General features: G+C 40.7%; 1 protein-coding gene across 2 annotated transcripts in view; it reads left to right on the plus strand.

Annotated features, from left to right (window-relative positions):
• Positions 1-23,778, plus strand: part of LOC106088715 (protein decapentaplegic) — a 332,467-nt gene that overhangs the window by 252,264 nt on the left and 56,425 nt on the right. The window contains exons 1-2 of one of the 2 annotated variants that reach the window (XM_013254368.2): positions 9,937-10,267; positions 20,521-21,198. The gene's annotated coding sequence lies outside the window, so the exon portion shown is untranslated. Of the gene's footprint in view, positions 1-9,936; positions 10,268-20,520; positions 21,199-23,778 lie in introns of those variants that run through there. The other variant, XM_059365934.1, reaches the window with a different exon arrangement.

The following is a 23,778-nucleotide window of genomic DNA, read 5'->3' on the forward strand; positions in this document are numbered from 1 at the left end:
CATAATACAACTCACTGTCCCAAATTTCAGCGAAATCGGATAATAAATATGGCTTTTATAGGCCTAAGACCCTAAATCGGAGAATCGGTCTATATGGGGGCTATATGAAGATATGGTCCGATATAGTTTATCTTCGAAGTTAACCTACTTATGGACAAAAAAAGAACCTGTGCAAAGTTTCAGCTCAATATCTTTATTTTTAAAGACTGTAGCGTGATTTCAACAGACAGACGGACGGACATGTCTAGATCGTCTTAGATTTTTACGCTGATCAAGAATATATATACTTTATAGGGTCGGAAATGGATATTTCGATGTGTTGCAAACGGAATGACAAAATGAATATACCCCCATCCTTCGGTGGTGGATGGGGGGTATATTCGGCGGGGCCGAATCTTATGTACCCTCCATCATGAATCGCATTTGTCAAGTTCTTTGCCCGGCATCTCTTTATAAGCATATAAAGGAAAAGTTTGGATTTGGGAGATCATAGTGCTAATGACTACCAACAGTGAGCAAAACTTCAGTCAAATCGGGAGTCCTGTTTATCAGGTTATAAACCGATTTAGGCCATACTTGGCCTAGTGGCTGTCAGACGAAACAGCAAAATCAGATAACGATTGCGCACTCTAGAGGCTCAAGAAGTCGAGATCCCAGATCGGCTTATATGACGGCTATATCTGGTTGTGAACCGACTTGGACCATACTTATCACAGTTGTTGAAAGTCATAACAAAACACCTCGAGCAAAATTTCAGCCTCAGTGAATGAAAATTGTGCACTGTAAAGGCTCCAGAAATCAAGAGTTGAGATAGGCTTATATGGCAGCTATATCCGATTATGAACATATTTGGACAATACTTAAAAACGTTGATGAAAGTCATAATAAAACACCTCATACATAATTTCAGCCAAATCGCATAAGAATTGCGCCCTCTTAAGGCTCTAGAAGTCTAGATCCGAGATCGGTTTATATGGCAGCTATACGAAAACATGGACCATATGGCGATATTTGCGAGGTATTATGCCAAGTAAAAACTTCTATTTATAGAGGTATCGCAATGCAGCAAGCCGTTCAGACTCGGCTATAAAAAGGAGGTCCCTTCTCATTGAGCTTAAATTTGTATCGGACAGTACTCATTGATATAAGAGAAATTTGCCCCTGTTCCTTTATGGAATGTTCATGAGCACAATTTGCCAAATTTCGCAAGGCCTCAGGGGTTATCCCCCGATCAAAAAGTGAGGAACCAAATTGATCACGTCGTAATAGATGGAAGCCAATTATACAGCGTGTTAGATATAAGATCGATTGGTTCATTACCTTGTTGCAACAATGCTTTACACCCGTATAAAAAGAAAGTATGATCTGACAATGCACGTAAGTTGGACATCGAAAGGCTGCAAATGAAACAGACGGCAACGGCACAATCCCCTCGATTTCCCTGACTAACCATTAACAACTCTATGGAAAATTTTATACTTTGATGTCAGAAGCCTCACTCAAGGACCCACGTTACCAGTTAGAGGGGCAAAATGCTACTGAAGCCAAGAAACCGGTATAGAGAGCAACCTTGCATTGAGTAGCAGCGACCCATGTACAAAAGTAGATATCAGGGAAAAAATGAAGAGGAGAAATGTCTATTCTGCAGAAGGTTAGGTTGAAAAGAGGATGCGGATGTTATTTCGCCCCATGCCACTATGGACCTACACCTAATCCAATAATCGGCTTGTTGTGCGCTCTAAATACTAAAAAAAAGTAACCTAAAAAAAAAATCTATTGGGTTGCCCAAAAAGTAATTGCGGATTTTTCATATAGTCGGCGTTGACAAATTTTTTCACGGCTTGTGACTCTGTAATTGCATTCTTTCTTCTGTCAGTTATCAGCTGTTACTTTTAGCTTGCTTTAGAAAAAAAGTGTAAAAAAAGTATATTTGATTAAAGTTCATTCTAAGTTTTATTAAAAATTGCATTTACTTTCTTTTAAAAAATCCGCAATTACTTTTTGGGCAACCCAATATGTTAGGAATCCCGTGGTACTTAAAAAATCCTTAATTTTTTTCCATGCCACTCCCCTAAGTTGGTTCATGTCTGCTTTTGTGTCCCCATCTAAGTTCCCGCATCAGTTAGACGCGGAAGCCGGGCAATGACAAAGGAAATGCTCCAACGTCTCATCATCTTCCCCGCATGCCCTACACATGCTATCACTTGCCGCATCGATTTTTACATAAATGAGCTCGTAGTCCTATGTGTCCCGTTATGATACCAATAGCTATACTGACCTCCTTCTTACTTCCTTTCAGTAATAGCCTCGTCTGCTCACAATGTGGATCCCTCCCATAGGGTTTTCGCCGTCCTACCGACCGTTACGCTATTCCACAGAGTTGCATCCGCATTATTCACCCACGTCCTTAACTGCCTCTAATCGAAAATCTTCCGGTTTACCAAGTTTATTGACGGCAATCCTCTGGCCTTCACCGTCAAATCGTCTGCCCTTTCATTCCCCCTTACTCCGTTATGGCCCGGCACCCAAACGATGCCGATTTTGTCATCCTCAGAGTAGGGCGTTAATTTCCTTCTTACACTGCAAGACTGTTCGTGACCTTACCGTCCTGATTGTTATTGCCCTTATGGCCATTTTACTTTCCGTAAAGATGTTCACACTCGACGTTAGCACCACACCACCTCACGCATTCCGTGGTCGCCCAGATCTCCGCCTGCAGGACCATATTATGGTCAGGCAGTCTAAAACAGATCTCAATCCCTGAGTTCTCAATGTAGACCCCCAGGCCCACTTTGTCCTCTAGATTGGATCCATTCGTGTAACATAATCATCCAGATGACAATACTGGGATTCCGCCAATCCAATAGTGTGCCGCTGGGAAAAGCGCCTCGCACTCGAACTTAAGTTTCTAAGGTATACAATCGGAAACCTCTTCCCTTCCTTCCAGGTTTCCTATCGTCGCCTCGATTATACCGATGGTATGAGCTGCCCCCATTCTCCCATCGCCTTAAGTCTCATAGCTGCAGTGGCTGCCACAAATAGTCTCCAGTGCCCTAGTGTGCGTGGTCCTCATCGCTCCGCCTATGCCAAGACGGGTCGGATATCTAGAATAGTCTCCAGTGCCCTAATTGGCCCGGTCCTCATCACTCCGCCTATGCCAAACCCACATGTTCTCTGAACATGTTGTATGGTCCTTATGTTGCACTTTTTCTCCATAGCAGTCCACCAAACTACTGAGGCGTAAGTAAGTATTGGTCTAATCACGCTCCTGTAAAGCCAGTGGACTGTCCTACGATTCAGGCCCCATTTCGAGCCTACGGCCCGTCTACATAGCGCCCAACATCTGTGCGCCTTCTAAGTACGCTCCTGAATGTGGCACTTCCAATTCAGTTTCCTGTCCAACATCACACCTATGTATTTGACCTTGTCAGATATCGAAGTCGTCTTATTGAGGAAACGTGGTGCGTTAAATTGACCCACCTTCGTTTTCCTTGTGAACAGGCATATTTCAGTCTTCTCTGGGTTAACATTGAGACCTATGGGTCTAGCCCAATCATATGCCATATTCAAGACCCTTTCGGCCCTTAGCATAGCTCGTTCCTATCCTAACCCTTTAAAAGTATTATAACATCGTCTGTGTAGCAGACAGGTTCAAATCTCTCCTCCGTCAGCATCCGAAATAGGTCATTTATGGTGGTCACCCATAGGAGTGGCGATAAAATGCCATGGGTCGCACATTTTATCCACCTGTTCCTTAGCATAAGGTTTTCCCAGTTTTTTAGGACCGGGTCCACCCGGTACTGGTCGAAGCATTGGATCAGTGTTTCGGTCCTCACATTGTTAAAATCCCCCTCGATGTCAATACATATCGCCAGTGTGAACGTTTTGGCATCGAAGGATTCTTCTATTTTAAGCACAACCTCGTGCAGTGCAGTCTCCACCGCCACCTTCTCTTGACATAGGCATGCTGTTTGTATTTGAGCAGTTCGCTGGATGTCCTACTCTTTATCATGGTGTCCACAATGCGTTGCATGGAAAACTTCGATCAACATCATAAATCCAATATCCCGATGTCTCCGTGAGTCCCGTCGTATCCTGTGGAAAATGCGTTTTCATCAAAACCCTGGTCACCCATTGGAGGGCGATAAAATGCTAGCTAACCTACTGCAGAATAAGCGTTGAGAAACTACCACCCTTGTGAATAGTGTACTAGTTTGACCTGTTTTTTAGTCCCAGGCACCATCTTCTCCTTTAGCGATGCATTCTGTATGAATGTTGTGTTCTGGCCCACTTCGTTTGATTTATTTACCCATAGCTTTGCCGTCGGAACTTTGTATTCCATTGATTCCCAACAACACATTCAATTAAATATTCTATGTTTGATCTCTATGCAAATAATAATAGCATGATTCACAAAAAACCAAACTGCATTCTAAAAATAAACACAAATGCTAATTTATGGAAAACCTTATTAAGACAGAAAAAATCTAACTAAGCCACCTTCTGTGGTTGTGCCTGCCTGTTTGTGTATTTGTGTCAATGTGTGCATTTTTTAGCCCCCTTTAGTATTTCGATGTGTTGTGTCGCTCCACAACAATGTTTGCAAGTGTCTGTTTAATGAGATACCCTCATTGTAACGAATCGTTAGTTGAAACGAATTGATCTCTGAGTCAACTGTGGCAGCTCTTTCGTACTCGCATTGCTCGTCGTAGCCTACTACACACAACAGCTCAGTTACTTAACATTACGCAAATGCCATGTGAGAAACCCCCCAGACCAGGCAGAGCCAGTTGTAGTAGTTTGTGAACGAAGTCCAACAGGTATGGAGATTGTCTCTTGCTTTCATGCTGAGATAGCAGCAATCGAGTGCAAGAGAGAGAGAGAGAGAGAGAGAGAGAGAGAGAGTAGATTGAGTGAGATAAGACCATAAGAAACACTCAAGATCACATAATAAGATAAAGAGATATGGGGTTTATGTGTTGCTAAAAACTTTGTACTCAAAAATGTGTACAAATGCTGTGAAGAGATAGTGGGAAGGTTAAGAGACAATTGAAAAAACTGAAGTTTGGTAAGAGAGTGATTGCAATTTCTTTGAATAAATGCATGTTTGGAGGAAATTTTTTAATAATAATAAATAATAAATTTTTAATAATAATCATATTAACAGGGTTACAATTTTCTTTATAGGCTAACATAATAATTATTTTGACCGAGCAAAATATTATTTACACTAAATCACATATCTCACCGATGCGCAGAGGTTAGCATGTCCTCCCATGATGCTGAACGTCTGGGTTCGAGTCCTGGCGAGAAGATCAGAAAATCTTTCGGCATTTAGGATATTTTCGAAGTACTATGTGAATGGTGGAGGCCACCGTAGCGCAGAGGTTAGCATATCCTCCCATGACGCTGAACGCCTGGGTTCGAATCCTGGCGAGAAGATCAGAAAATTTTTCACCATTTGGGATATTAGCGAGGTACTATGTGAATGGTGGAGGCCACCGTAGCGCAGAGGTTAGCATGTCCGTCCATGACGCTGAACGCCTGGGTTCGAATCCTGGCGAGACCATCAGAAAAAATTTTCAGCAGTGGTTTTCCCCTCCTTATGCTGGCAACATTTGGTAGGTACTATGCCATGTAAAACTTCTTTCCAAAGAGGTGTCGCACTGCGGCACGCCATTCGGACTCGACTATAAAAAGGAAGTCCCTTATCCTTGAGCTTAAACTTGAATCGGACTGCACTCATTGATAAGTGAGAAGTTTGCCCCTGTTTCTTAGTGGAATGTTCATGGGCAAAATTAGCATTTTACTATGTTAATGGTATAGCAGCGCTATGCAAACTTTTTCCCAAAGAGATATGGGCCTTCGGAACGGAGTTTAGACCAGTAAAAATTTGCTAAGTTCAGCTCCAGCAAATCTGGCGTTTCCACCGCCATGGATTCGGCTAAAATGTTACTCCCATTAAATCAGTTTTTATGTGAATTTGTTTGAAAAAATTAAATCGGGTATTGCTTTAGGCTGCTATGGTTGGCTACAACCCACATTTGTATGTAGAGGTGGCGATCCTTGTCAGGCTCTTACAGGCGAGCAAGTTCGTTTCGGTCTATACGACCGATCGTAGCGGGAACATTATGGCGTTTGGTTATTTAAAGGCGTTCATATCTCGCCGGGAGGCCACCTTAGCGCAGAGGTTAAGATGTCCGCCTACGACATGGAACGCCTGGGTTCGTATCCTGGCGAGACGGTCAGAAAAAATTTTCAGCGGTGGTTTTCCCCTCCTAATGCTGGCAACATTGGTGGGGTACCATGCCATGTGAAACTTCTCTCGAAAGATATGTCACACTGCGGCACGCCGTTCGGACTCGGCTATAAAAAGTAGGCCCCTTATCAATGAGCTTGAGACTTGAATCGGACTGCACTCATTGATATGTGAGAAAATTGCCCCAGTTCCTTAGTGGAATGTTCATGGGCAAAATTTGCATTTGCATATCTCGCCTTATCGTATCGAGCATCATTAGTCACTCAGTATTTGAGCAAGAGCCGGTGGTAGGCGGCCTCTCACTGAGACTCTCCACTCGATACCGCTGATTGTTCGCGACAGCAGTTGGGGCTACTCTATATAGAGCATTCCACTATCCGCAGCCTGTGGACGCGCCTGGGAGCTACCAGCAAAGCTTCTCTTGATAACGAAGAACACCACACATATTGGAGCTCGGGCTCCACATAAAAAAGGAGCTTAAACTTTAATGGGACTACACTCATTGATATGAGATAAGTATCCCCTGTTCCTTAGTGAAATGTTCATGGGAAATTTAAAAGTGGTAGTCGTCTCGGGAGGAGTAATCCTTCCAGCGCCTTGGCTTCTGGTGAGAGAAGGAAGATCGGTCTGTACGAGACCTCCTCACTCGTTTCCTTTCCAGGCTTTAGAAGCGGGATCACTCTGCCCATCTGACACTGGTGCTTAGTCCACCCACCAGACGCCTTTATAGTTCGATTCACAACACGTTTGGCACGAATGTTGAAAGTCACAACAGAAGCCTTTGTGCCAAATATCAGCGAAATCACATGAAAATTGAGGCTTTTATGGGCCCAAGGAGCCAAATCCCAAGATCGGTTTATATACGGGCTATATCTGTTTACAGACCGATTCGGATCATACGTAGCACAAATGTTGGAAGCCATAACAGAAGTCTTTTTGACATATTTCAGCCACACTGGATGAAAATGCAGGACACTAGATGTTCAAGAAGTCAAAACTGGAAATCGTTTCACATACAGAGGGCTATATGCAAATTTGAACCGATCTGGTCCATTTGTAATACCCAACGGCCTTCATAAATAAGAACTAGGGGGGGGGGGGGGGGGGGGGGAATTTCAAAACTGTGTTTTGACAACCGGGGTCTCAACTGTCCCATGGACAGAGAAGGTGCAGTATACGCACTGGTGTATGTACATCAACTTTGCCCATGAACATTCCCTTAAGGAACAGTGGCAAACTTCTGACCTATCAATGAGTGCTGTCCAATTCCAGTTTAAGCTCAATGATATAATAGCCAAGTCTGAACGGCGTGCCGCAGTGCGTCAACTCTTTGAGGCAAAATCACAATGCACAGATCATCATGCGCAGACACTTAATATTGATTTAGGTCGTTGGGAATTGCAAATGGGCCATATCAGTTCAGATTTGCATATAGCTCCCATATAAATCGATCTCCCGATTTGACTTCTTGAGCCCCTGCAAGCTGCAATTTTTATCCGATTTTGCTGAAATTTTGCATTTGGTGTTCTGGTATGATTTCCAATAACTATGCCTAATACGGTCCAAATCGGTCAATAACCCCCATATAGACCGATCTCCCGATTTGCCTTCTTGAGCCTTTACAAGCCGCAATGTTTGTCTGATTTGGCTGAAACTTTGCATGTAGTGTTCCGTTACGACTTCCAACAACTCTGCCTAGTAAACTTTGCACGTAGTGTTGCGTTATGTTTTCCAACAACTGTGCCTAGTACGGTCCAAATCGGTCTATAACCTGCTATAGCACCCATTTAAACCGATCTTCCGATTTGACTTCTTGAGCCGTAACGAGCCGCAATTGTTATCCGATTTGGCGGAAATTTTGATATGGCTCCCATAAAAACAGATCTCCCGATTGGACTTCTTGAGCCCTTATAAGCCGCAATTTGTGTCCGATTTGGCAAAAACTTTGCACATAGTGTTCCGTTATAGCTTCCAACAACTTTGCCTAGTACGGTCCAAATTGGTCTATAACCTGATATAGCACCCATATAAATCGATTTGACTTCTTTAGTCCCTACAAGCCGCAATTTTTTGTCCGATTTGGCTGAGATTTTGCATGCGGTACGTTACGACTTCCAATAACTGTGGCAAATATGGTCCAAATCACTCTATAACCTGATATATTTCCCACATAAACCGGTCTCTCGATCATCGTTGCTCGGTTCCTAGAAGCTTTAATTTTTGCTGGTTTGACAAGAATAAAAGAAAAAAAATATGTAGAATAAAATTATGCCCTTCAACTAAATTTATTTGGTATAGATTTTTAGCAGAATCTATGGTGTTGGGTTCCCAAGAGTCATAAAATCAATGAATATACCACCTTCTGATAGCTATAGGCATTTTTACAGCTACCCTTAACTCAGAAACTCTTAACACAACAACACACAACACAAGAAGCGCCATTAACAAAAGGCTGCGCCTGTTCTAAAGCGGCGCTAAGATTTTGTGCCCATGAAAGTAAATAAGCGCCACCATTTAGTGTGGATGAGCACTTTGTTGCCCCAGCCATGCATGTTTTGTGTTAACCGCTAATGGTGTGGTAGTGGTGGTGGCGTCAGACAACATGTACATGTACATATGTGGGAACAACCATAAAAAAAGCTTTAAGAGAAATGCCAGATTTGCTCTCTCACATTCACTCTCTCTCAAATTCTACTCTTTTTTTTTGAAAGAGCTCTTAACAAAATTGTACTGAGGCAAGAATTATGTTTCTCAATTTATTGGAATACATTTGTTTTTTTCGTCCAAAAATTTGACTGATACTGCCTTTGTGGTCTGTCAGTCTGCGGCGTCTGAGAATCGACCAGCCAGCACGCCGGCCAAGCATTCAAAGCCAGGGCCAGAGAGATGGGTAGTGTGTGCATGATTATTTCTGATTTTTTCGGACAGATCTAGCCAACAGACTGACTTTCTGTTGGAAGATGAAGTAACGAAACAAACGATTGCTCGATTGCTTGCTTACATCGTCACATGGGATGATAGGATGTGAGTGAGTGTGTGTGTGTGAGTGTGCGAATTGTTTTTGGCAGATACAATTATGAACGATAATACTTTTGTTGTTGTGTTGAGTACATACAATTATGAGCAGTGTTGCCAGTTTTGTTATTGCACCACGTATCACAAGAAGTTTTCTAGTGTTGCTGGAAGAAAAAATGGGGGATATAAGGCAACCCTAACAGCCATGGAGAAAAATGGGGTATACAAGGCAACCCTAAAAGCCATAGAGAGTTGTGCTAAGGAAGCTAGTGGGAGGAAGGGACTACAAAGAGCTCTTTCGGCAGGCCAGGGGTAGACAGTGAAAGTGGACAACTATAATGTCTTCGTTAGAACGAGAAAATCCCTGTAAGTTCCTGTATCGCTGAATATACCAAAAATGGCAACACTGTTCTTGATTTACACTCGATGGCATCGAGTCCAGCAATGCCAATGTATGTATGAGTGGGGGCCCCCAAAGTTTGTCTGCTATGCCAGTCAGTGTGCCTACCTCTGGTGTATTATTGAACAGCGGCGTTATTCGTTTTTTTTTTCACTGTGCTTTTTTTCGAATTGATCGTGGTGTATTTGGGTGCGAGTGTGTGTTTGTGGTGGCTTTTCGTTCAGGTAGACAGAAAGGCGTTTGTTTAGTCGTTCTACGGCAATGAACGAGTTTAAAACTATAAGTTTTTGTTTTCTTCTGCTACCACACGAATCTTTGTTGTGTAGCACATTTTTGTCTTTGTTGTTTTGGAGAGAAACAAAAAAAAAACGATAATTAAATGAAGTAAAATGCTCAAAATAATAAAAACAAGAACAACAAACAAACGAACCTATAAAAATAAATAAATTACAATTTTGAAAAAAAAAACCATGCCAAAACACAAAAAGTTAAGCGCGAAAAATGTAAACGCAAAGACCCAAGGCAAGAGAGCGGATTATGGTGGATTTCGGTAGACTAATATGTAACCCGACACAAAGCATCAAAACAGAAAAGTAATTAAAAGTTGTTTTCTTATAAAAAAAACAATAAATTTATTCAACAAAGAAAGTTTTATAAATAGTTTAAAAACTGTTATTTTTAAATTAAAAAAAGGGTTTCTTGTTAAACTTTAAAAATTATTCAACTACAAAAAAACCAGCATATAAAAGGAAGGAAAAGAAAACGGGTGAATTTAAATCCTCCAAGGTTGCCCAAAAAGTAAATGCGGATTTTTTAAAAGAAAGTTTTTTATCAAATATGCTTTATTTACACTTTTTTTCTAAAGCAAGCTAAAAGTAACAGCTGATAACTGATAACAGAAGAAAGAATGCAATTACAGAGTCACAAGCTGTGAAAAAATTTGTCTACGCCGACTATATGAAAAATCCGCAATTACTTTTTGGGCAACCCAATAAAAATGTACAAGGACTATAACAAAATAACTTTTTCCACACCCCTTTAAAATTATCCCAAGAACAAGAATATGAAATTCGTTTTGGGCTTGCATTATGATGAAATTGTGCATAATACTCATATAGACAATGTGGCACTCATTTCAAAGGAACTTTCGCTTAATACACATTTAAGAGAGAAAATATTTTGTAAAATAGTGATTCAAAGTTTTTCTTACATTTCATGGGAATTCAAAACGAAAACAAAAACAAAAGGTGAAAATTTAAGTTTTGCAGAAATTTGCTTTTCTAGGAAAACGTCGAATTCAAAATTTCATAAGAATTTCGGCTAAAGTTGATTTTCTTAAAATTTTGGCTGAGTTACATCTCATTGGGGCGCCCCAATAGCCGTGTTGGCAGTGTGGCCATATTTCATAACGAAAATACCCTAATTGCCCATACTGGGGAAAGATATTTGGAAAATCAGCATTTTTCAGTTGAACAGTCGTAGACCGTACAGGCCGCAATTGCTAGCGATTTGGCTGAAATTTTTCACGTTGTGTTCTGTTATGACTTCCAACGACTAAGCATTACTGTTGGAAGTCAAAACAAAATACTTGGTGCAAAATGTCTGCTAAATCGGATAATAATTGTGCACTCTATCGGCTCAAGAAGTCAAGATCCGAGATCGGTTTATATGAACCGATTTGGACCATACATGGCCCCCGACTGTTGGAAGTCATAACAAGACAAAATATTGACATTTTGCAAAACCGGTTTTTGGTTATTTACAATTTTAAAAACCGATTAAACCGGTTTTTCATTACACAATTTTTTATACCCACCACCGAAGGATGGGGGTATATTCATTTTGTCATTCCGTTTGCAGCACATCGAAATATCCATTTCCGACCCTATAAAGTATATATATTCTTGATCAGCGTAAAAATCTAAGGCGATCTAGACATGTACGTCCGTCTGTCTGTTGAAATCACGCTACAGTCTTTAAATATAGAGATATTGAGCTGAAACTTTGCACAGATTCTTTTATTGTCCATAAGCAGGTTAAGTTCGAAGATGGGCTATATCAGACTATATCTTGATATAGCCCCCATATAGACCGATCCGCCGATTTAGGGTCTTAGGCCCATAAAGGCCACATTTATTATACGATTTTGTGAAATTTGAGACAGTGAGTTGCGTTAGGCCCTTCGACATCCTTCGTCAATTTGGCCCAGATCGGCTCTAATTTGGATATAGCTGCCATATAGACCGATCCTCCGATTTAGGGTCTTGGGCCCATAAAATCCTCATTTATTATCCGATTTTGCTGAAATTGGGGACAGTGAGTTGTGTTAGGCCCTTCGACATTCTTCGTTAGTTTGGCCCAGATCGGTCCAGATTTGGATATAGCCCCCATATAGACCGATCCGCCGATTTAGGGTCTTAGGCCCATAAAAGCCACATTTATTATACGATTTTGCTGAAATTTGAGACAGTGAGTTGCGTTAGGCCCTTCGACATCCTTCGTCAATTTGGCCCAGATCGGCTCTAATTTGGATATAGCTGCCATATAGACCGATCCTCCGATTTAGGGTCTTGGGCCCATAAAATCCTCATTTATCATCCGATTTCGCTGAAATTGGGGACAGTGAGTTGTGTTAGGCCCTTTGACATCCTTCGTCAATTTGGCCCAGATCGGTCCAGAACTGGATATAGCTGCCATATAGACCGATCCTCCGATTTTGGGTCTTGGGCCCATAAAAGCCACATTTATTATCCGATTTTGCTGAAATTTGTGACAGTGAGTTGTCTTAGGCCCTACGACAGCCTTCGTCAATTTGGCCCAGATCGGTCCAGAATTGGATATAGCTGCCATATATACCGATCCTCTGATTTAGGGTCTTGGGCCCATAAAAGCTACATTTATTATCCGATTTTGCTGAAATTTGGGACAGTGAGTTGCGTTAGGCCCTTCGACATCCTTCGTCAATTTGGCCCAGATCGGTTCTAATTTGGATATAGCTGCCATATAGACCGATCCTCCGATTTAGGGTCTTGGGCCCATAAAAACCTCATTTATTATCCGATTTTGCTGAAATTGGGGACAGTGAGTTGTGTTAGGCCCTTCGACATCCTTCGTCAATTTGGCCCAGATCGGTCCAGAATTGGATATAGCTGCCATATTTACCGATCCTCTGATTTAGGGTCTTGGGTCCATAAAAGCCACATTTATTATCCGATTTTGCTAAAATTCGGTGCAGTGAGTTGCCTTAGGCCCTTCGACATCTTTCTTCTATTTGGCCCTGATCGGTTCAAATTTGGATATAGCTGCCATATAGACCGATCTTTAGATTTAAGGTTTTGGGCCCATAAAAAGCGCATTTATTGTCCGATGTCGCCGAAATTTGGTACAGTGAGTTGTGTTGGGCCCTTCGATATTCGTCTTCAATTTGGCTCAGCTCGGTCCAGATTTGGATATAGCTGCCATATAGACCGATCTCTCGGTTGAACAATGACGTGTACTTATAAGCATTTGGTCTAAATCGGATGATATGTCTATATAGCTGCTATGGGGCATAAGGTATGCATTTTTCACTGGATTTTGACGAAAAGTGGTTCACATATATACCCGAGGTGTTGGGTATCCAAAGTTCAGCCCGACCGAACTTAACGCCTTTTTACTTGTTATTATTTGAAGTCATCATATAAAGCCTCACTCGGTGATTTGCCATTTTTATACCTTCCACCATAGGAAGGTGGAGGGCCCAATTCTTATCCGATTTGACTGAAATTTTGCATCTGGTCTTTTGGTATCACTTCCAACAACTGCTCTTAGTATGGTTCAAATCGGTCTATGTTTTGACATAGCTGCCATATAAACCAATCTTGGGTCTTGACTTCTTGAGCTTCTAGAGGGCGTAATTCTCGTCTGATTTGACTGAAATTTTGCACGTGGTGTTTTGGTATCCAAACTTTCCCAAAACTGTGCTAAGTATGATTCAAATTGGTTCATAATCTGGTATAGCTGTCATATAAACCGATCTTGGATCTTGACTTCTTGAGCCAATAGAGCGGACAATTCTCATCCGATTTGACTGATATTTTGCATGAGGTGCTTTGTTATGACTTCCAGTAACTGTGCTAAGAATGGCGCAAATCGGTACATAAACTGGTATAGCTGCCATATAAACCGATCTTGGGTCTTGACTTCTTCGGCCTCTAGATGGCGTTGATTTTGTACAACGGCTTCTCTCATACGTGTCTAATATGGTCTGAATCGATCAATAGCTTGATACTGCTCCCATATAAACGGATCTCCCGATTTTACTTCTTGAGCCCCTACGAGGCACAATTCTTATCCGAATGAACTGAAATATTACACAATGAAATATTATTACAATGTTCAGCTCTGAGATACTGTGCCCTCAAACACCCTCTTTAGTTGTTTAGTATTATTTTTTGGTGTTATATGCTTGGTGCTCCTATTTAAATTGCCGTGAGTGTCAACTATCTGGAATGGAATCTGCCCAATTTGAAAATCAATAAAATGTAGTTCAACTCACGTTCGTCTACTAATTGAAATAATAAATAAATTTGTTATGTGTGGCTCGTAAAAAAAATTTTGAGAAGCAGAAAAAAATTTGTTTTCTTTACAACAACAGCAACAGCAATAACAATAATACAAACAACAACTAGACCCACAAAACATTCGATTGTAAATTGAAAGTACAATAATAACACACAAAAAAAAAACAATAATAATGGAGAAAAAAATACCAGTAACAACTACAACAACAAAATGCATATGGAAGCTACAAATTGAATATTATTATCATATGTATGTATGCGCGAAGAATTGAAAAGAACAACAACAAACTTAAATCAAATATAATTGAACACCTGGGTATTGGTAACGAAGATATGAAGATGTGGTCATTATGAAATGCGACATTTGTTTAAGAAATCATAGATGTTTAATGTATTTGTATGCCTAGCAACAGATGTTAGTGAAAACTCTGGCTTTTTTTTAAGGATAGCTTGGAAAGCTTCAATTTTTATCAAGTTGGTATTTTTGGACATGATGGGCATGTTATATCTTGAAGGGGAGATTTTGTGAAGGCCACCTATATAAATAGGTAGGTCAGTTACATAGGACAGATGTTGGAGGTCATAGGAGAATTCTTTGTGCAAAATTACAGTTAAATTGGACAAAAATTGCGTCTCAAGATCGGTTCAAATGGGAGCTTTGTCCAAACCTGAACCAATATGGCTTATTTGCAATCCCCAACGACCTACATCAATAGTAAGTATCTGTGCAAAATTCCAAGCGGGAAGCTTTACGCGTTCGACCGCTATATTGATTTCAACAGACGGACGGACGGACATGGCTAGATCGGATCAGAATGTCGAGAGGATCCAGAATTTATATACTTTAGGGGGTCACAGATCAATATTTCGAGGTGTTTCTGGTGGTGTTCCTATGGTGGTGGGTATAAAAGCGGCTTAGGTAGGGTATAATCCACCTGGAACATCAGTGTCCGTAGCCGCCACAAGACCAAAAAGAAAGCTCCCTTAGCCTCACAGCAGTGGTCGCAGCAATTTGCCTCTTCACAATGCCCGGAGGCATTAGGTGTAGCATTAAATTCTGTGCATCAGATGGTGTCGTCCTCAGTGCGGCTGTTATGCACAAACAAGCCATTCTTTGGATCCGGTTGAGTATTGAGCAGTAGTTGGACTCTTGATGCGCCGTCCACCAGACCACATCACTATATAACATTATAGGTCAGACAACTGCAGTATATAACCAGTGCATGACACGCGGTTAAAACTCTCCAAATTTTGCCAATGGCTCTCTTGCAGGTGAATGGGGCAAGAATTGCCTTTCTTGCCCTTGGATTTAAAGTTCAATTTCCTGTGCAGCACAACACCCAGGTATTTCGCGCTTTCAGTAAATGGAACATTCTCTCCCCCCAAGGAGGTAAGGACCCTACTGCAAGTAACTTGTATCTCCTGTTGAAAAGAACTACTTTTGCCTTGCACGGATTTACGCCTAGACCACTTTGGGTATCTTACTTCGCTATCGCACGTAGAGCTTCCTGGATTAAATCCTTAAGAGTGCTGGGAAACTTTCCCCCAACCGCAATAACCATGTCATCAGCATACGCGACCACTTTTATGCCTTTTTCTTCCAGAGTTAATACTATATATTCCAAAGTAGAGGAGAATAGAGTAGAGGTGTTCCTCTGCTGACCCATCTTTTTAGATCTACAGATCCCAAGCCTGCCAAAATGCATCTTTTAGTAAGTAAATTATTTATAAACTTTCTTACGGTAGTGTTGATGCCTAGAAACTCCAACTCTTTCGTGATTGACGTCAGTTTTTCATTACTGTAAGCAAATTTAATGTCAAGAAATGCTGCCATTGTATTGGGTTGCCCAAAAAGTAATTGCGGATTTTTTAAAAGAAAGTAAATGCATTTTTAATAAAACTTAGAATGAACTTTAATCAAATATACTTTTTTACACTTTTTTTCTAAAGCAAGCTAAAAGTAACAGCTGATAACCGACAGAAGAAAGAATGCAATTACAGAGTCACAAGCTGTGAAAAAATTTGCCAACGCCGACTATATGAAAAATCCGCAATTACTTTTTGGGCAACCCAATATATATTTCTTGACAGCGAGAGAACCCTCTATTTAGCAGACTAGGCCGTGCAGGTCTGTTTCTGTGGACTTGCGCTTACTATATGAATGTTGTGGCCGAGACAGGGATCGATCTCCAGGGATCTTTGCCCTATGACATGTTTCTATCAACCTCTCAAGAGTCTTCCACATAAAGGATGACAGACTAATAGGACGAAAATCTTTTGCTTTCGTATGGTACGGTTTTCCCGATTTTGGAATGAAAATGACCTTTGTGCCCTCGATCCCACAGTTATATATGACATGCTGATACAAGCAGGGCACATCTCCCTAAGCCAAGGAACCAGTCTGTCAGACTCAGCTTGCAATTCAAACGATGATACATCATCAGTGCCTGGCGACTTAAAGGACTCGAAACTTCATATCGGCCAAAGGATTTTCAGCTCATACTCAATTTCCCTAATAACCTCCGACGAATTCATACCAGTGACAACCTCTTCTAGCGACCCTTTGTCCGTTAGAAAATTTCCCGGGAAATATGTATCGACGAGTAGTTCTAGTATTTCCTGACTAGACATTGTTCATACATACTCTGACTTCTGAATATACTCCACCATAATAAGTCTCGAGGACAGAATCTTGCTTAGCCCAGAGGCCTCAGATGTATCCTCCATGGAGCTGCAGAATTCCACACAGGATTTGTTCTGAGCCTTTTTCAGCTCGCCCTTTTATTTTCCTAGCTCAGCCTTATAGATTTCCCAATCGTGTGGTGCTCTTGTGGCTTTTGCTCTGTTCAAGAGTTTTCTGCAGTCCTTCCTTAGACCAACCAGCTCTGGGGTCCACCATGGCGATCGCTGTTTGCCCCTTGGCTTGCCACTGGGACATGCTGACAAAAGCGACCCATTCAGGGCTTTAATGATCCGCTTGAACATTATGTCTATATCCTCCGCGGTTCCACTTCCTTTTTTGGTCTAGATGGGAGAGACGTGCAGAATTTGTGCCGAAATTTATCCCAATCCGCCTTTCATCCGATTTGGCTGAAATTAGGAACAAATACTTGTGTTATGATATTCAACATCCGTGTCGAGTATGATCCAGATCGGTCTATAAACAGATATAGCCCCCATATAAACCGATCTCCGATTTGACTTCTTGAGCCCTTAGAAGCCACAATTTTCATCCAATTTGGCTGAAATTTGAAACAAAGTCTGAGTTTATGACTTCCAACATTTATGCTTAGTATGATCCGGATCGGGCTATAAAAAGATATAGCTCCCATATAAACCGATCCCCGGTTTTGACTTCTTGAGCCCTTAGAACCCTCATATGAACCAATCCTCGGATTTGACTTCTTTTGCCCTTAGAAGCCTAAATTTTCACCCGATTTGGCTGAAATTTGAAACAAGATTTTGAGTTCTGACTTCCATGCCAATTGTTATTGGAATCTGTATATAAGCAGATATGACCCCCATATAACCCGATTCCCGGTTTTGACTTCTTGAGCCCTTAGAAGCCTAATTATACCCTACACCACTACTGTGGCAAAGGGTATTATAATTTAATGCATTTGTTTGTAACACCCAAAAGGGAGAGAGATAGACCCATTGTTAAGTATACCGATCGACTCAGAATAACTTTCTGATTCGATATAGCTATGGACAGACGGACAGACAGACAGGCGGCCTGTCTGTCTGTCCATATAAAATTGTGTACACACTGCAGGTCGCAATTTTCATCCAATGGTCTTCAAATTTAGTGCAGGCATGTGTTTCGGCCTAGAGACAAAGCCTATTGAAATTGGAAAAAATCGGTTCAGATTTGGGTATAGCTCCCATATATATGTTAATCCGATTTGCAGTAATACTGCAATAAAATGGTCATTTGTTAACAGATTCTCTCGAAGTTCGGCAGAAAGAATTTCCTAATGACTTTCGGTATAACTAGCGAATTTCATGGAAATCGGTTCAGATTTGGATATAGCTGTCATCAATATATGTACGTCCGATTTGCAGTAATAATGCTATAAAATGGTAATTTCTTAGCCGATTCTCTTGTAATTTGGCAGGAGGGATTTTCCTATGACTCTCGACGTCACTGGTGAATTTCATAGAAATCGGTTCAGATTTGGATATAGCTGCCATATATATGTACGTCCGATTTGCAGTAATAATGCAATAAAATGGTCATTTCCTAACCGATTCTCTTGGTTCTTCGGCAGGAAGAATTTTCTTATGACATTCGGCATTTCTGGTGGATTTCATAGAAATCGGTTCAGATTTGGATATAGCTGCCATATATATGTATGTCTGATTTGCAGTAATTCTGCATTAAAACGGTTATTTGTTAACCGATTCTCTCAAAATTTGGCGGGAAGAATGTTCTTATGACTCTTCGCATTGCTGGTGAATTTCATAGAACTCGGTTCAGATTTGGATATAGCTGCCGTATATATGTACGTCCGATTTGCAGTAATAATGCAATAAAATGGTAATTTCTTAACCGATTCTTTTGTAATTTGGCACGAGGAATTTTCTTGTGACTCTCGACTTTTTCGGTGAATTTCATAGAAATCAGTTTAGATTTATATATAGCTGTCATATATGTATATCGTCCGATTTTCACTTCTAAAGCCACTGCAAGCGCATTCATTGACCTATCTTGCCAACATGTTGTACAACACTTTCCTCGGCGACTTCCATAATATCTATAAAGTTTAATCAAAATGGGGTCCGATTTAGATATAGCTCCCATATATATGTTCGTCCGATTTTGAGAAGTATTGCAATAAAGTGCTCATGTGTTAATCAATTCTCTCGAAATTTGGCAGAAATGATTTTCTTTTGACTTCTAATGTTACTGGTGAATTTCAAAGAAATCGGTTCAGATTTGGATATAGCTGCCATGTATGTATATCGCCCAATTTTCACTCCTCAAGCCTCTGCAAGCGCATTTTTTGACTACTCTTGCCAAAATTGTGCACAACGTATCCCAGATGCCTACCACAAAAAATTTGACTTATGAATGACTGATGAACTTCAAAGAAATCTGTTTAGATTTATATATAGCTCCCATATATAGCCATCTCCCGATTTTCACTTCTGAAGCCTTTAAGCCGTTGCTAATGCATTAATCAATCTATTGGGTTGCCCAAAAAGTAATTGCGGATTTTTCATATAGTCGGCGTTGACAAATTTTTTCAACGGCTTGTGACTCTGTAATTGCATTCTTTCTTCTGTCAGTTATCAGCTGTTACTTTTAGCTTGCTTTAGAAAAAACATGTAAAAAAAGTATATTTGATTAAAGTTCATTCTAAGTTTTATTAAAAATGCATTTACTTTCTTTTAAAAAATCCGCAATTACTTTTTGGGCAACCCAATATATTCTCAAAAATGAGCGCAACGATTTACTTTATGGCTCCTACAGTATGTACGAATATTGGTCGAAATTTTAGATATGAAATTTAGCAAATTTTAGTTTTGACGGCTTAGCCTGCATACCCAATGAGGTGTAGGGTATCAAATGATAGGTTTCGCTCGAATTTAGCCCGTCCTTACTTGTTAGATATTGCCATAGGGCTTATGATAGCACTTTGAACATTTTTCCTGTATTATGAAGCAGCGATGTTCATTAGGGTACAAAAATGACTCATTCTATCAAATTTTGTCGAATTTGTGAGCCCAAGCCGTTCAATAGGGAGATTCGTCTATATGACATCTATGAAGTGGCCCAGTATGTACCATACTCGGTGCGGATATGGTTATAGCCCTTACCTCTCTGACTCCCTCTTTATATGAAATTCCTCATTATTTTGATAAATCAACTATTTTTGTTGGATAACTTATCGAAACCCTATCCGTGTCACACCCGCTGTCAAGCAGAGGTGTGATGGCGTGTTGGCTTGTAACATGTTGAAAATTTTCTAACGCCCTTGTCCATTTGTATACGATTCACCTTTTTATTCTAGGGGCTAAACACAAAAGTAACTCAAGCTGTATTTGTTTTGTAAAAAAATATGTTTGCTAGCTTCTAGACATGGACTGGAATATAAACCAAAAAACATATGGTCTGAATGGCGATTAAAAGAACTGAAAAAAAAAGAATCAATAATTTTGTTTTTTTTTTTTATTATTTTTTGGTATCTAACCAATCTCAGCTCATCTTATTAATCATTTGTGAAAATATTTACTTTTAAGCAACACTTTCTTGTTGGTTTTTTTTTATCTATTTGCAGTGATTTGTGATAGTCGCAGGAAAACGGAAGTAATCGCTCTTGATTTCCCCCCCGATCTCGCTATGCAAACGAAACGAGGCAAAAACGGCATTCCTCGAATTCCGTAGCTGTAGCCAAAGCCAAACCACTCAAAACCGGAGCTGAAGCCTAAGAAAACAACAGCAACAATAACAACAACAAACTATGATACTCGCTGAATATTTGGTGCGTTTTGTGTGATTCGATATTAAAGCCAAGATGACATGAACTTGCGCAGCTTCACTGCACCCAAGCTGCTTCGTTGTGAATATTTGTCAAACACAAAACTGACAAAAAAACACACACACACACACATTTGATATCCACAGCGCAGGGGCGCTACAGAGATGCGGAATTTGAAACAGCCGCCCGTTTGTCGAAAAATGAGATACATTTTCATAACTGTAACCATCGGTGGTATCTGAATGCAGCCAAGCGGCAAAGAAGTCACCTCAACTTTGTTGCTATTTTTGTTGAAGTTCGTTGTGTTTTTGTTGTTTTGGATTTTTGGTAATTTAACCATTAACAGAGCAACAGTTTTATTTCGATCAGTTGTGTTAGAGCCAACGACATACATGTATGCACCCATATACGCCGCATATCATCATCATCGGGGTCTGCTGCACGGTAACCGAAAACTTTTGTTTCAAACAACCTGAGGTGAGTTTTTCCAGCATATTTTGCTTTTGTGTCTCTTTCACATCTTAGCCCCTTCTAACATTGAGTGTGAACTTAAGTTAAACTGCTTAGGCTTATACGAGTAAGAGGGTGGTTGGCAAATTTTTAAGCATAAACATATCGAGGGGTATGGTTTTGAAAATTTAGACAAACTTCATTCAAAATGTAAATTAACAAGTAAAAAGGCGTTAAGTTCGGCCGGGCCGAACTTTGGATACCCACCACCTCGGGTATATATGTAAACCACCTTTCATCAAAATCCGGTGCAATACTAATACCTTATGTCCCATAGCAGAAATATGTGGAGGGGCTTAACTTAACTCTTTGTCCCAAATTTCGGCAACATCGGACAATAAATGCGCTTTTTATAGCTCCAAAACCTAAAACCGAGAGATCGGTCTATATGGCAGCTATATCCAAATCTGGACCGATCTGTGCGATAATGCAAAAGTATGTCAAGGGGCTTAAGTTAACTTACTGTCCCAAATTTCGGCGACATCGGACAATAAATGCGCCTCTTATGGGCCTAAGACCCCAAATCGGAGGATCGGTCTATATGGCAGCTATATCCAAATCTGGACCGATCTGAGCCAAATTGACGGAGGATGTTAAAGGGCCTAACACAACTCACTGTCCCAAATTTCAGCAAAATCGGATAATAAATATGGCTTTTATGGGCCTAAGACCCTAAATTGGAGGATCGGTCTATATGGCAGCTATATCCAAATCGAAACCGATCTGAGTCATATTAACGGAGGATATTAAAGGGCCTAAGACAACTCACTGTCCCAAATTTCAGCAAAATCGGATAATAAATGTGGCTTTTATGGGTTTAAGACCCTAAATCGGAGGATCGGTCTATATGGCAGCTATATCCAAATCCGGACCGATCTGAGTCATATTAACAGAGGATATTGAAGGGCCTAAGACAACTCACTGTCCCAAATTTCAGCGAAATCGGATAATAAATATGGCTTTTATGGGCCTAAGACCCTAAATTGGAGGATCGGTCTATATGGCAGCTATATCCAAATCGAAACCGATCTGAGTCATATTAACGGAGGATATTAAAGGGCCTAAGACAACTCACTGTCCCAAATTTCAGCAAAATCGGATAATAAATGTGGCTTTTATGGGTTTAAGACCCTAAATCGGAGGATCGGTCTATATGGCAGCTATATCCAAATCCGGACCGATCTGAGTCATATTAACAGAGGATATTGAAGGGCCTAAGACAACTCACTGTCCCAAATTTCAGCGAAATCGGATAATAAATATGGCTTTTATGGGCCTAAGACCCTAAATTGGAGGATCGGTCTATATGGCAGCTATATCCAAATCTAAACCGATCTGAGTCATATTAACGGAGGATATTAAAGGGCCTAAGACAACTCACTGTCCCAAATTTCAGCAAAATCGGATAATAAATGTGGCTTTTATGGGCCTAAGACCCTAAATCGGAGGATCGGTCTATATGGCAGCTATATCCAAATCTAGATCGATCTGAGCCAAATTAACGAAGGATGTCGAAGGGCCTAAGACAACTCACTGTCCCAAATTTCAGCAAAATCGGATAATAAATGTGGCTTTTATTGGCCTTAGACCCTAAATCGTCGGATCGGTCTATATGGGGGCTATATCAAGATATAGTCCGATATAGCCCATCTTCGAACTAAATCTGCTTATGGACAAAAAAAGAATCTGTGCAAAGTTTCAGCTCAATATCTCTATTTTTGAAGACTGTAGCGTGATTTCAACAGACAGACGGACGGACATGTCTAGATCGTCTTAGATTTTTACGTTGATCAAGAAAATATATACTTTATAGGGTCGGAAATGGATATTTCGATGTGTTGCAAACGGAATGACAAAATGAATATACCCCCATCCGTCGGTGGTGGGTATAAAAAGCAAGCAAAAGTTCAGCCGGGCCTAATTTTTGATACGTACCATCTCTAGTGTATTTACTAAACACTAGCTGGACAGGGCTAGCTCGGCTGCGCCTTCTTTAACTCTCTAATATTTTTTTGGGGTGGAGATACTTCACCCTGAATGCGGATATCGAATTCCTGCCATTGTAGCCTATGACGCTGAACGCGTTCGAATCCTGGTGAGAACCTCCCCAAAGAGGTGTCGCACTGTGGGACGCCGTTCGGACTTGGCTATAAAAAAAGTTCCCTTTTGAGTTTAAACTTGAATCGGAAGGCACTCATTGATGTGTGAGAATTTGCCCCTTCTCCGTTCCTGTTGGTACTGTTCCTCCTTAGGGTAATGTTCTAATGAGGGGAGGGATGGCACCTCAGACATTTCGACTCAAATATGGATTTGAAATTCGTGCTGCACTTCCAAATCCCTTTAATTTGAGCCCCATATTGCCATGGCCGGTAAATATGAACCGTTTGGAGGGTGTTTTGGAAGTGAGTCTGGGACATTTTGCACTGAAAATAGATATCAAATTCGTTCTTTATTTCCAACGGAAATGAAGTTCAGTTTAGGGGGTGCTTTAGGGCGTACCCCAAAACAATTGGCTTCAAAACTGGATATCAAATTCGTTTTCTACTC

Source organism: Stomoxys calcitrans, chromosome 3 (assembly GCF_963082655.1).
Source record: "Stomoxys calcitrans chromosome 3, idStoCalc2.1, whole genome shotgun sequence".
Classification (NCBI taxonomy): Eukaryota; Metazoa; Arthropoda; class Insecta; order Diptera; family Muscidae; genus Stomoxys; species Stomoxys calcitrans.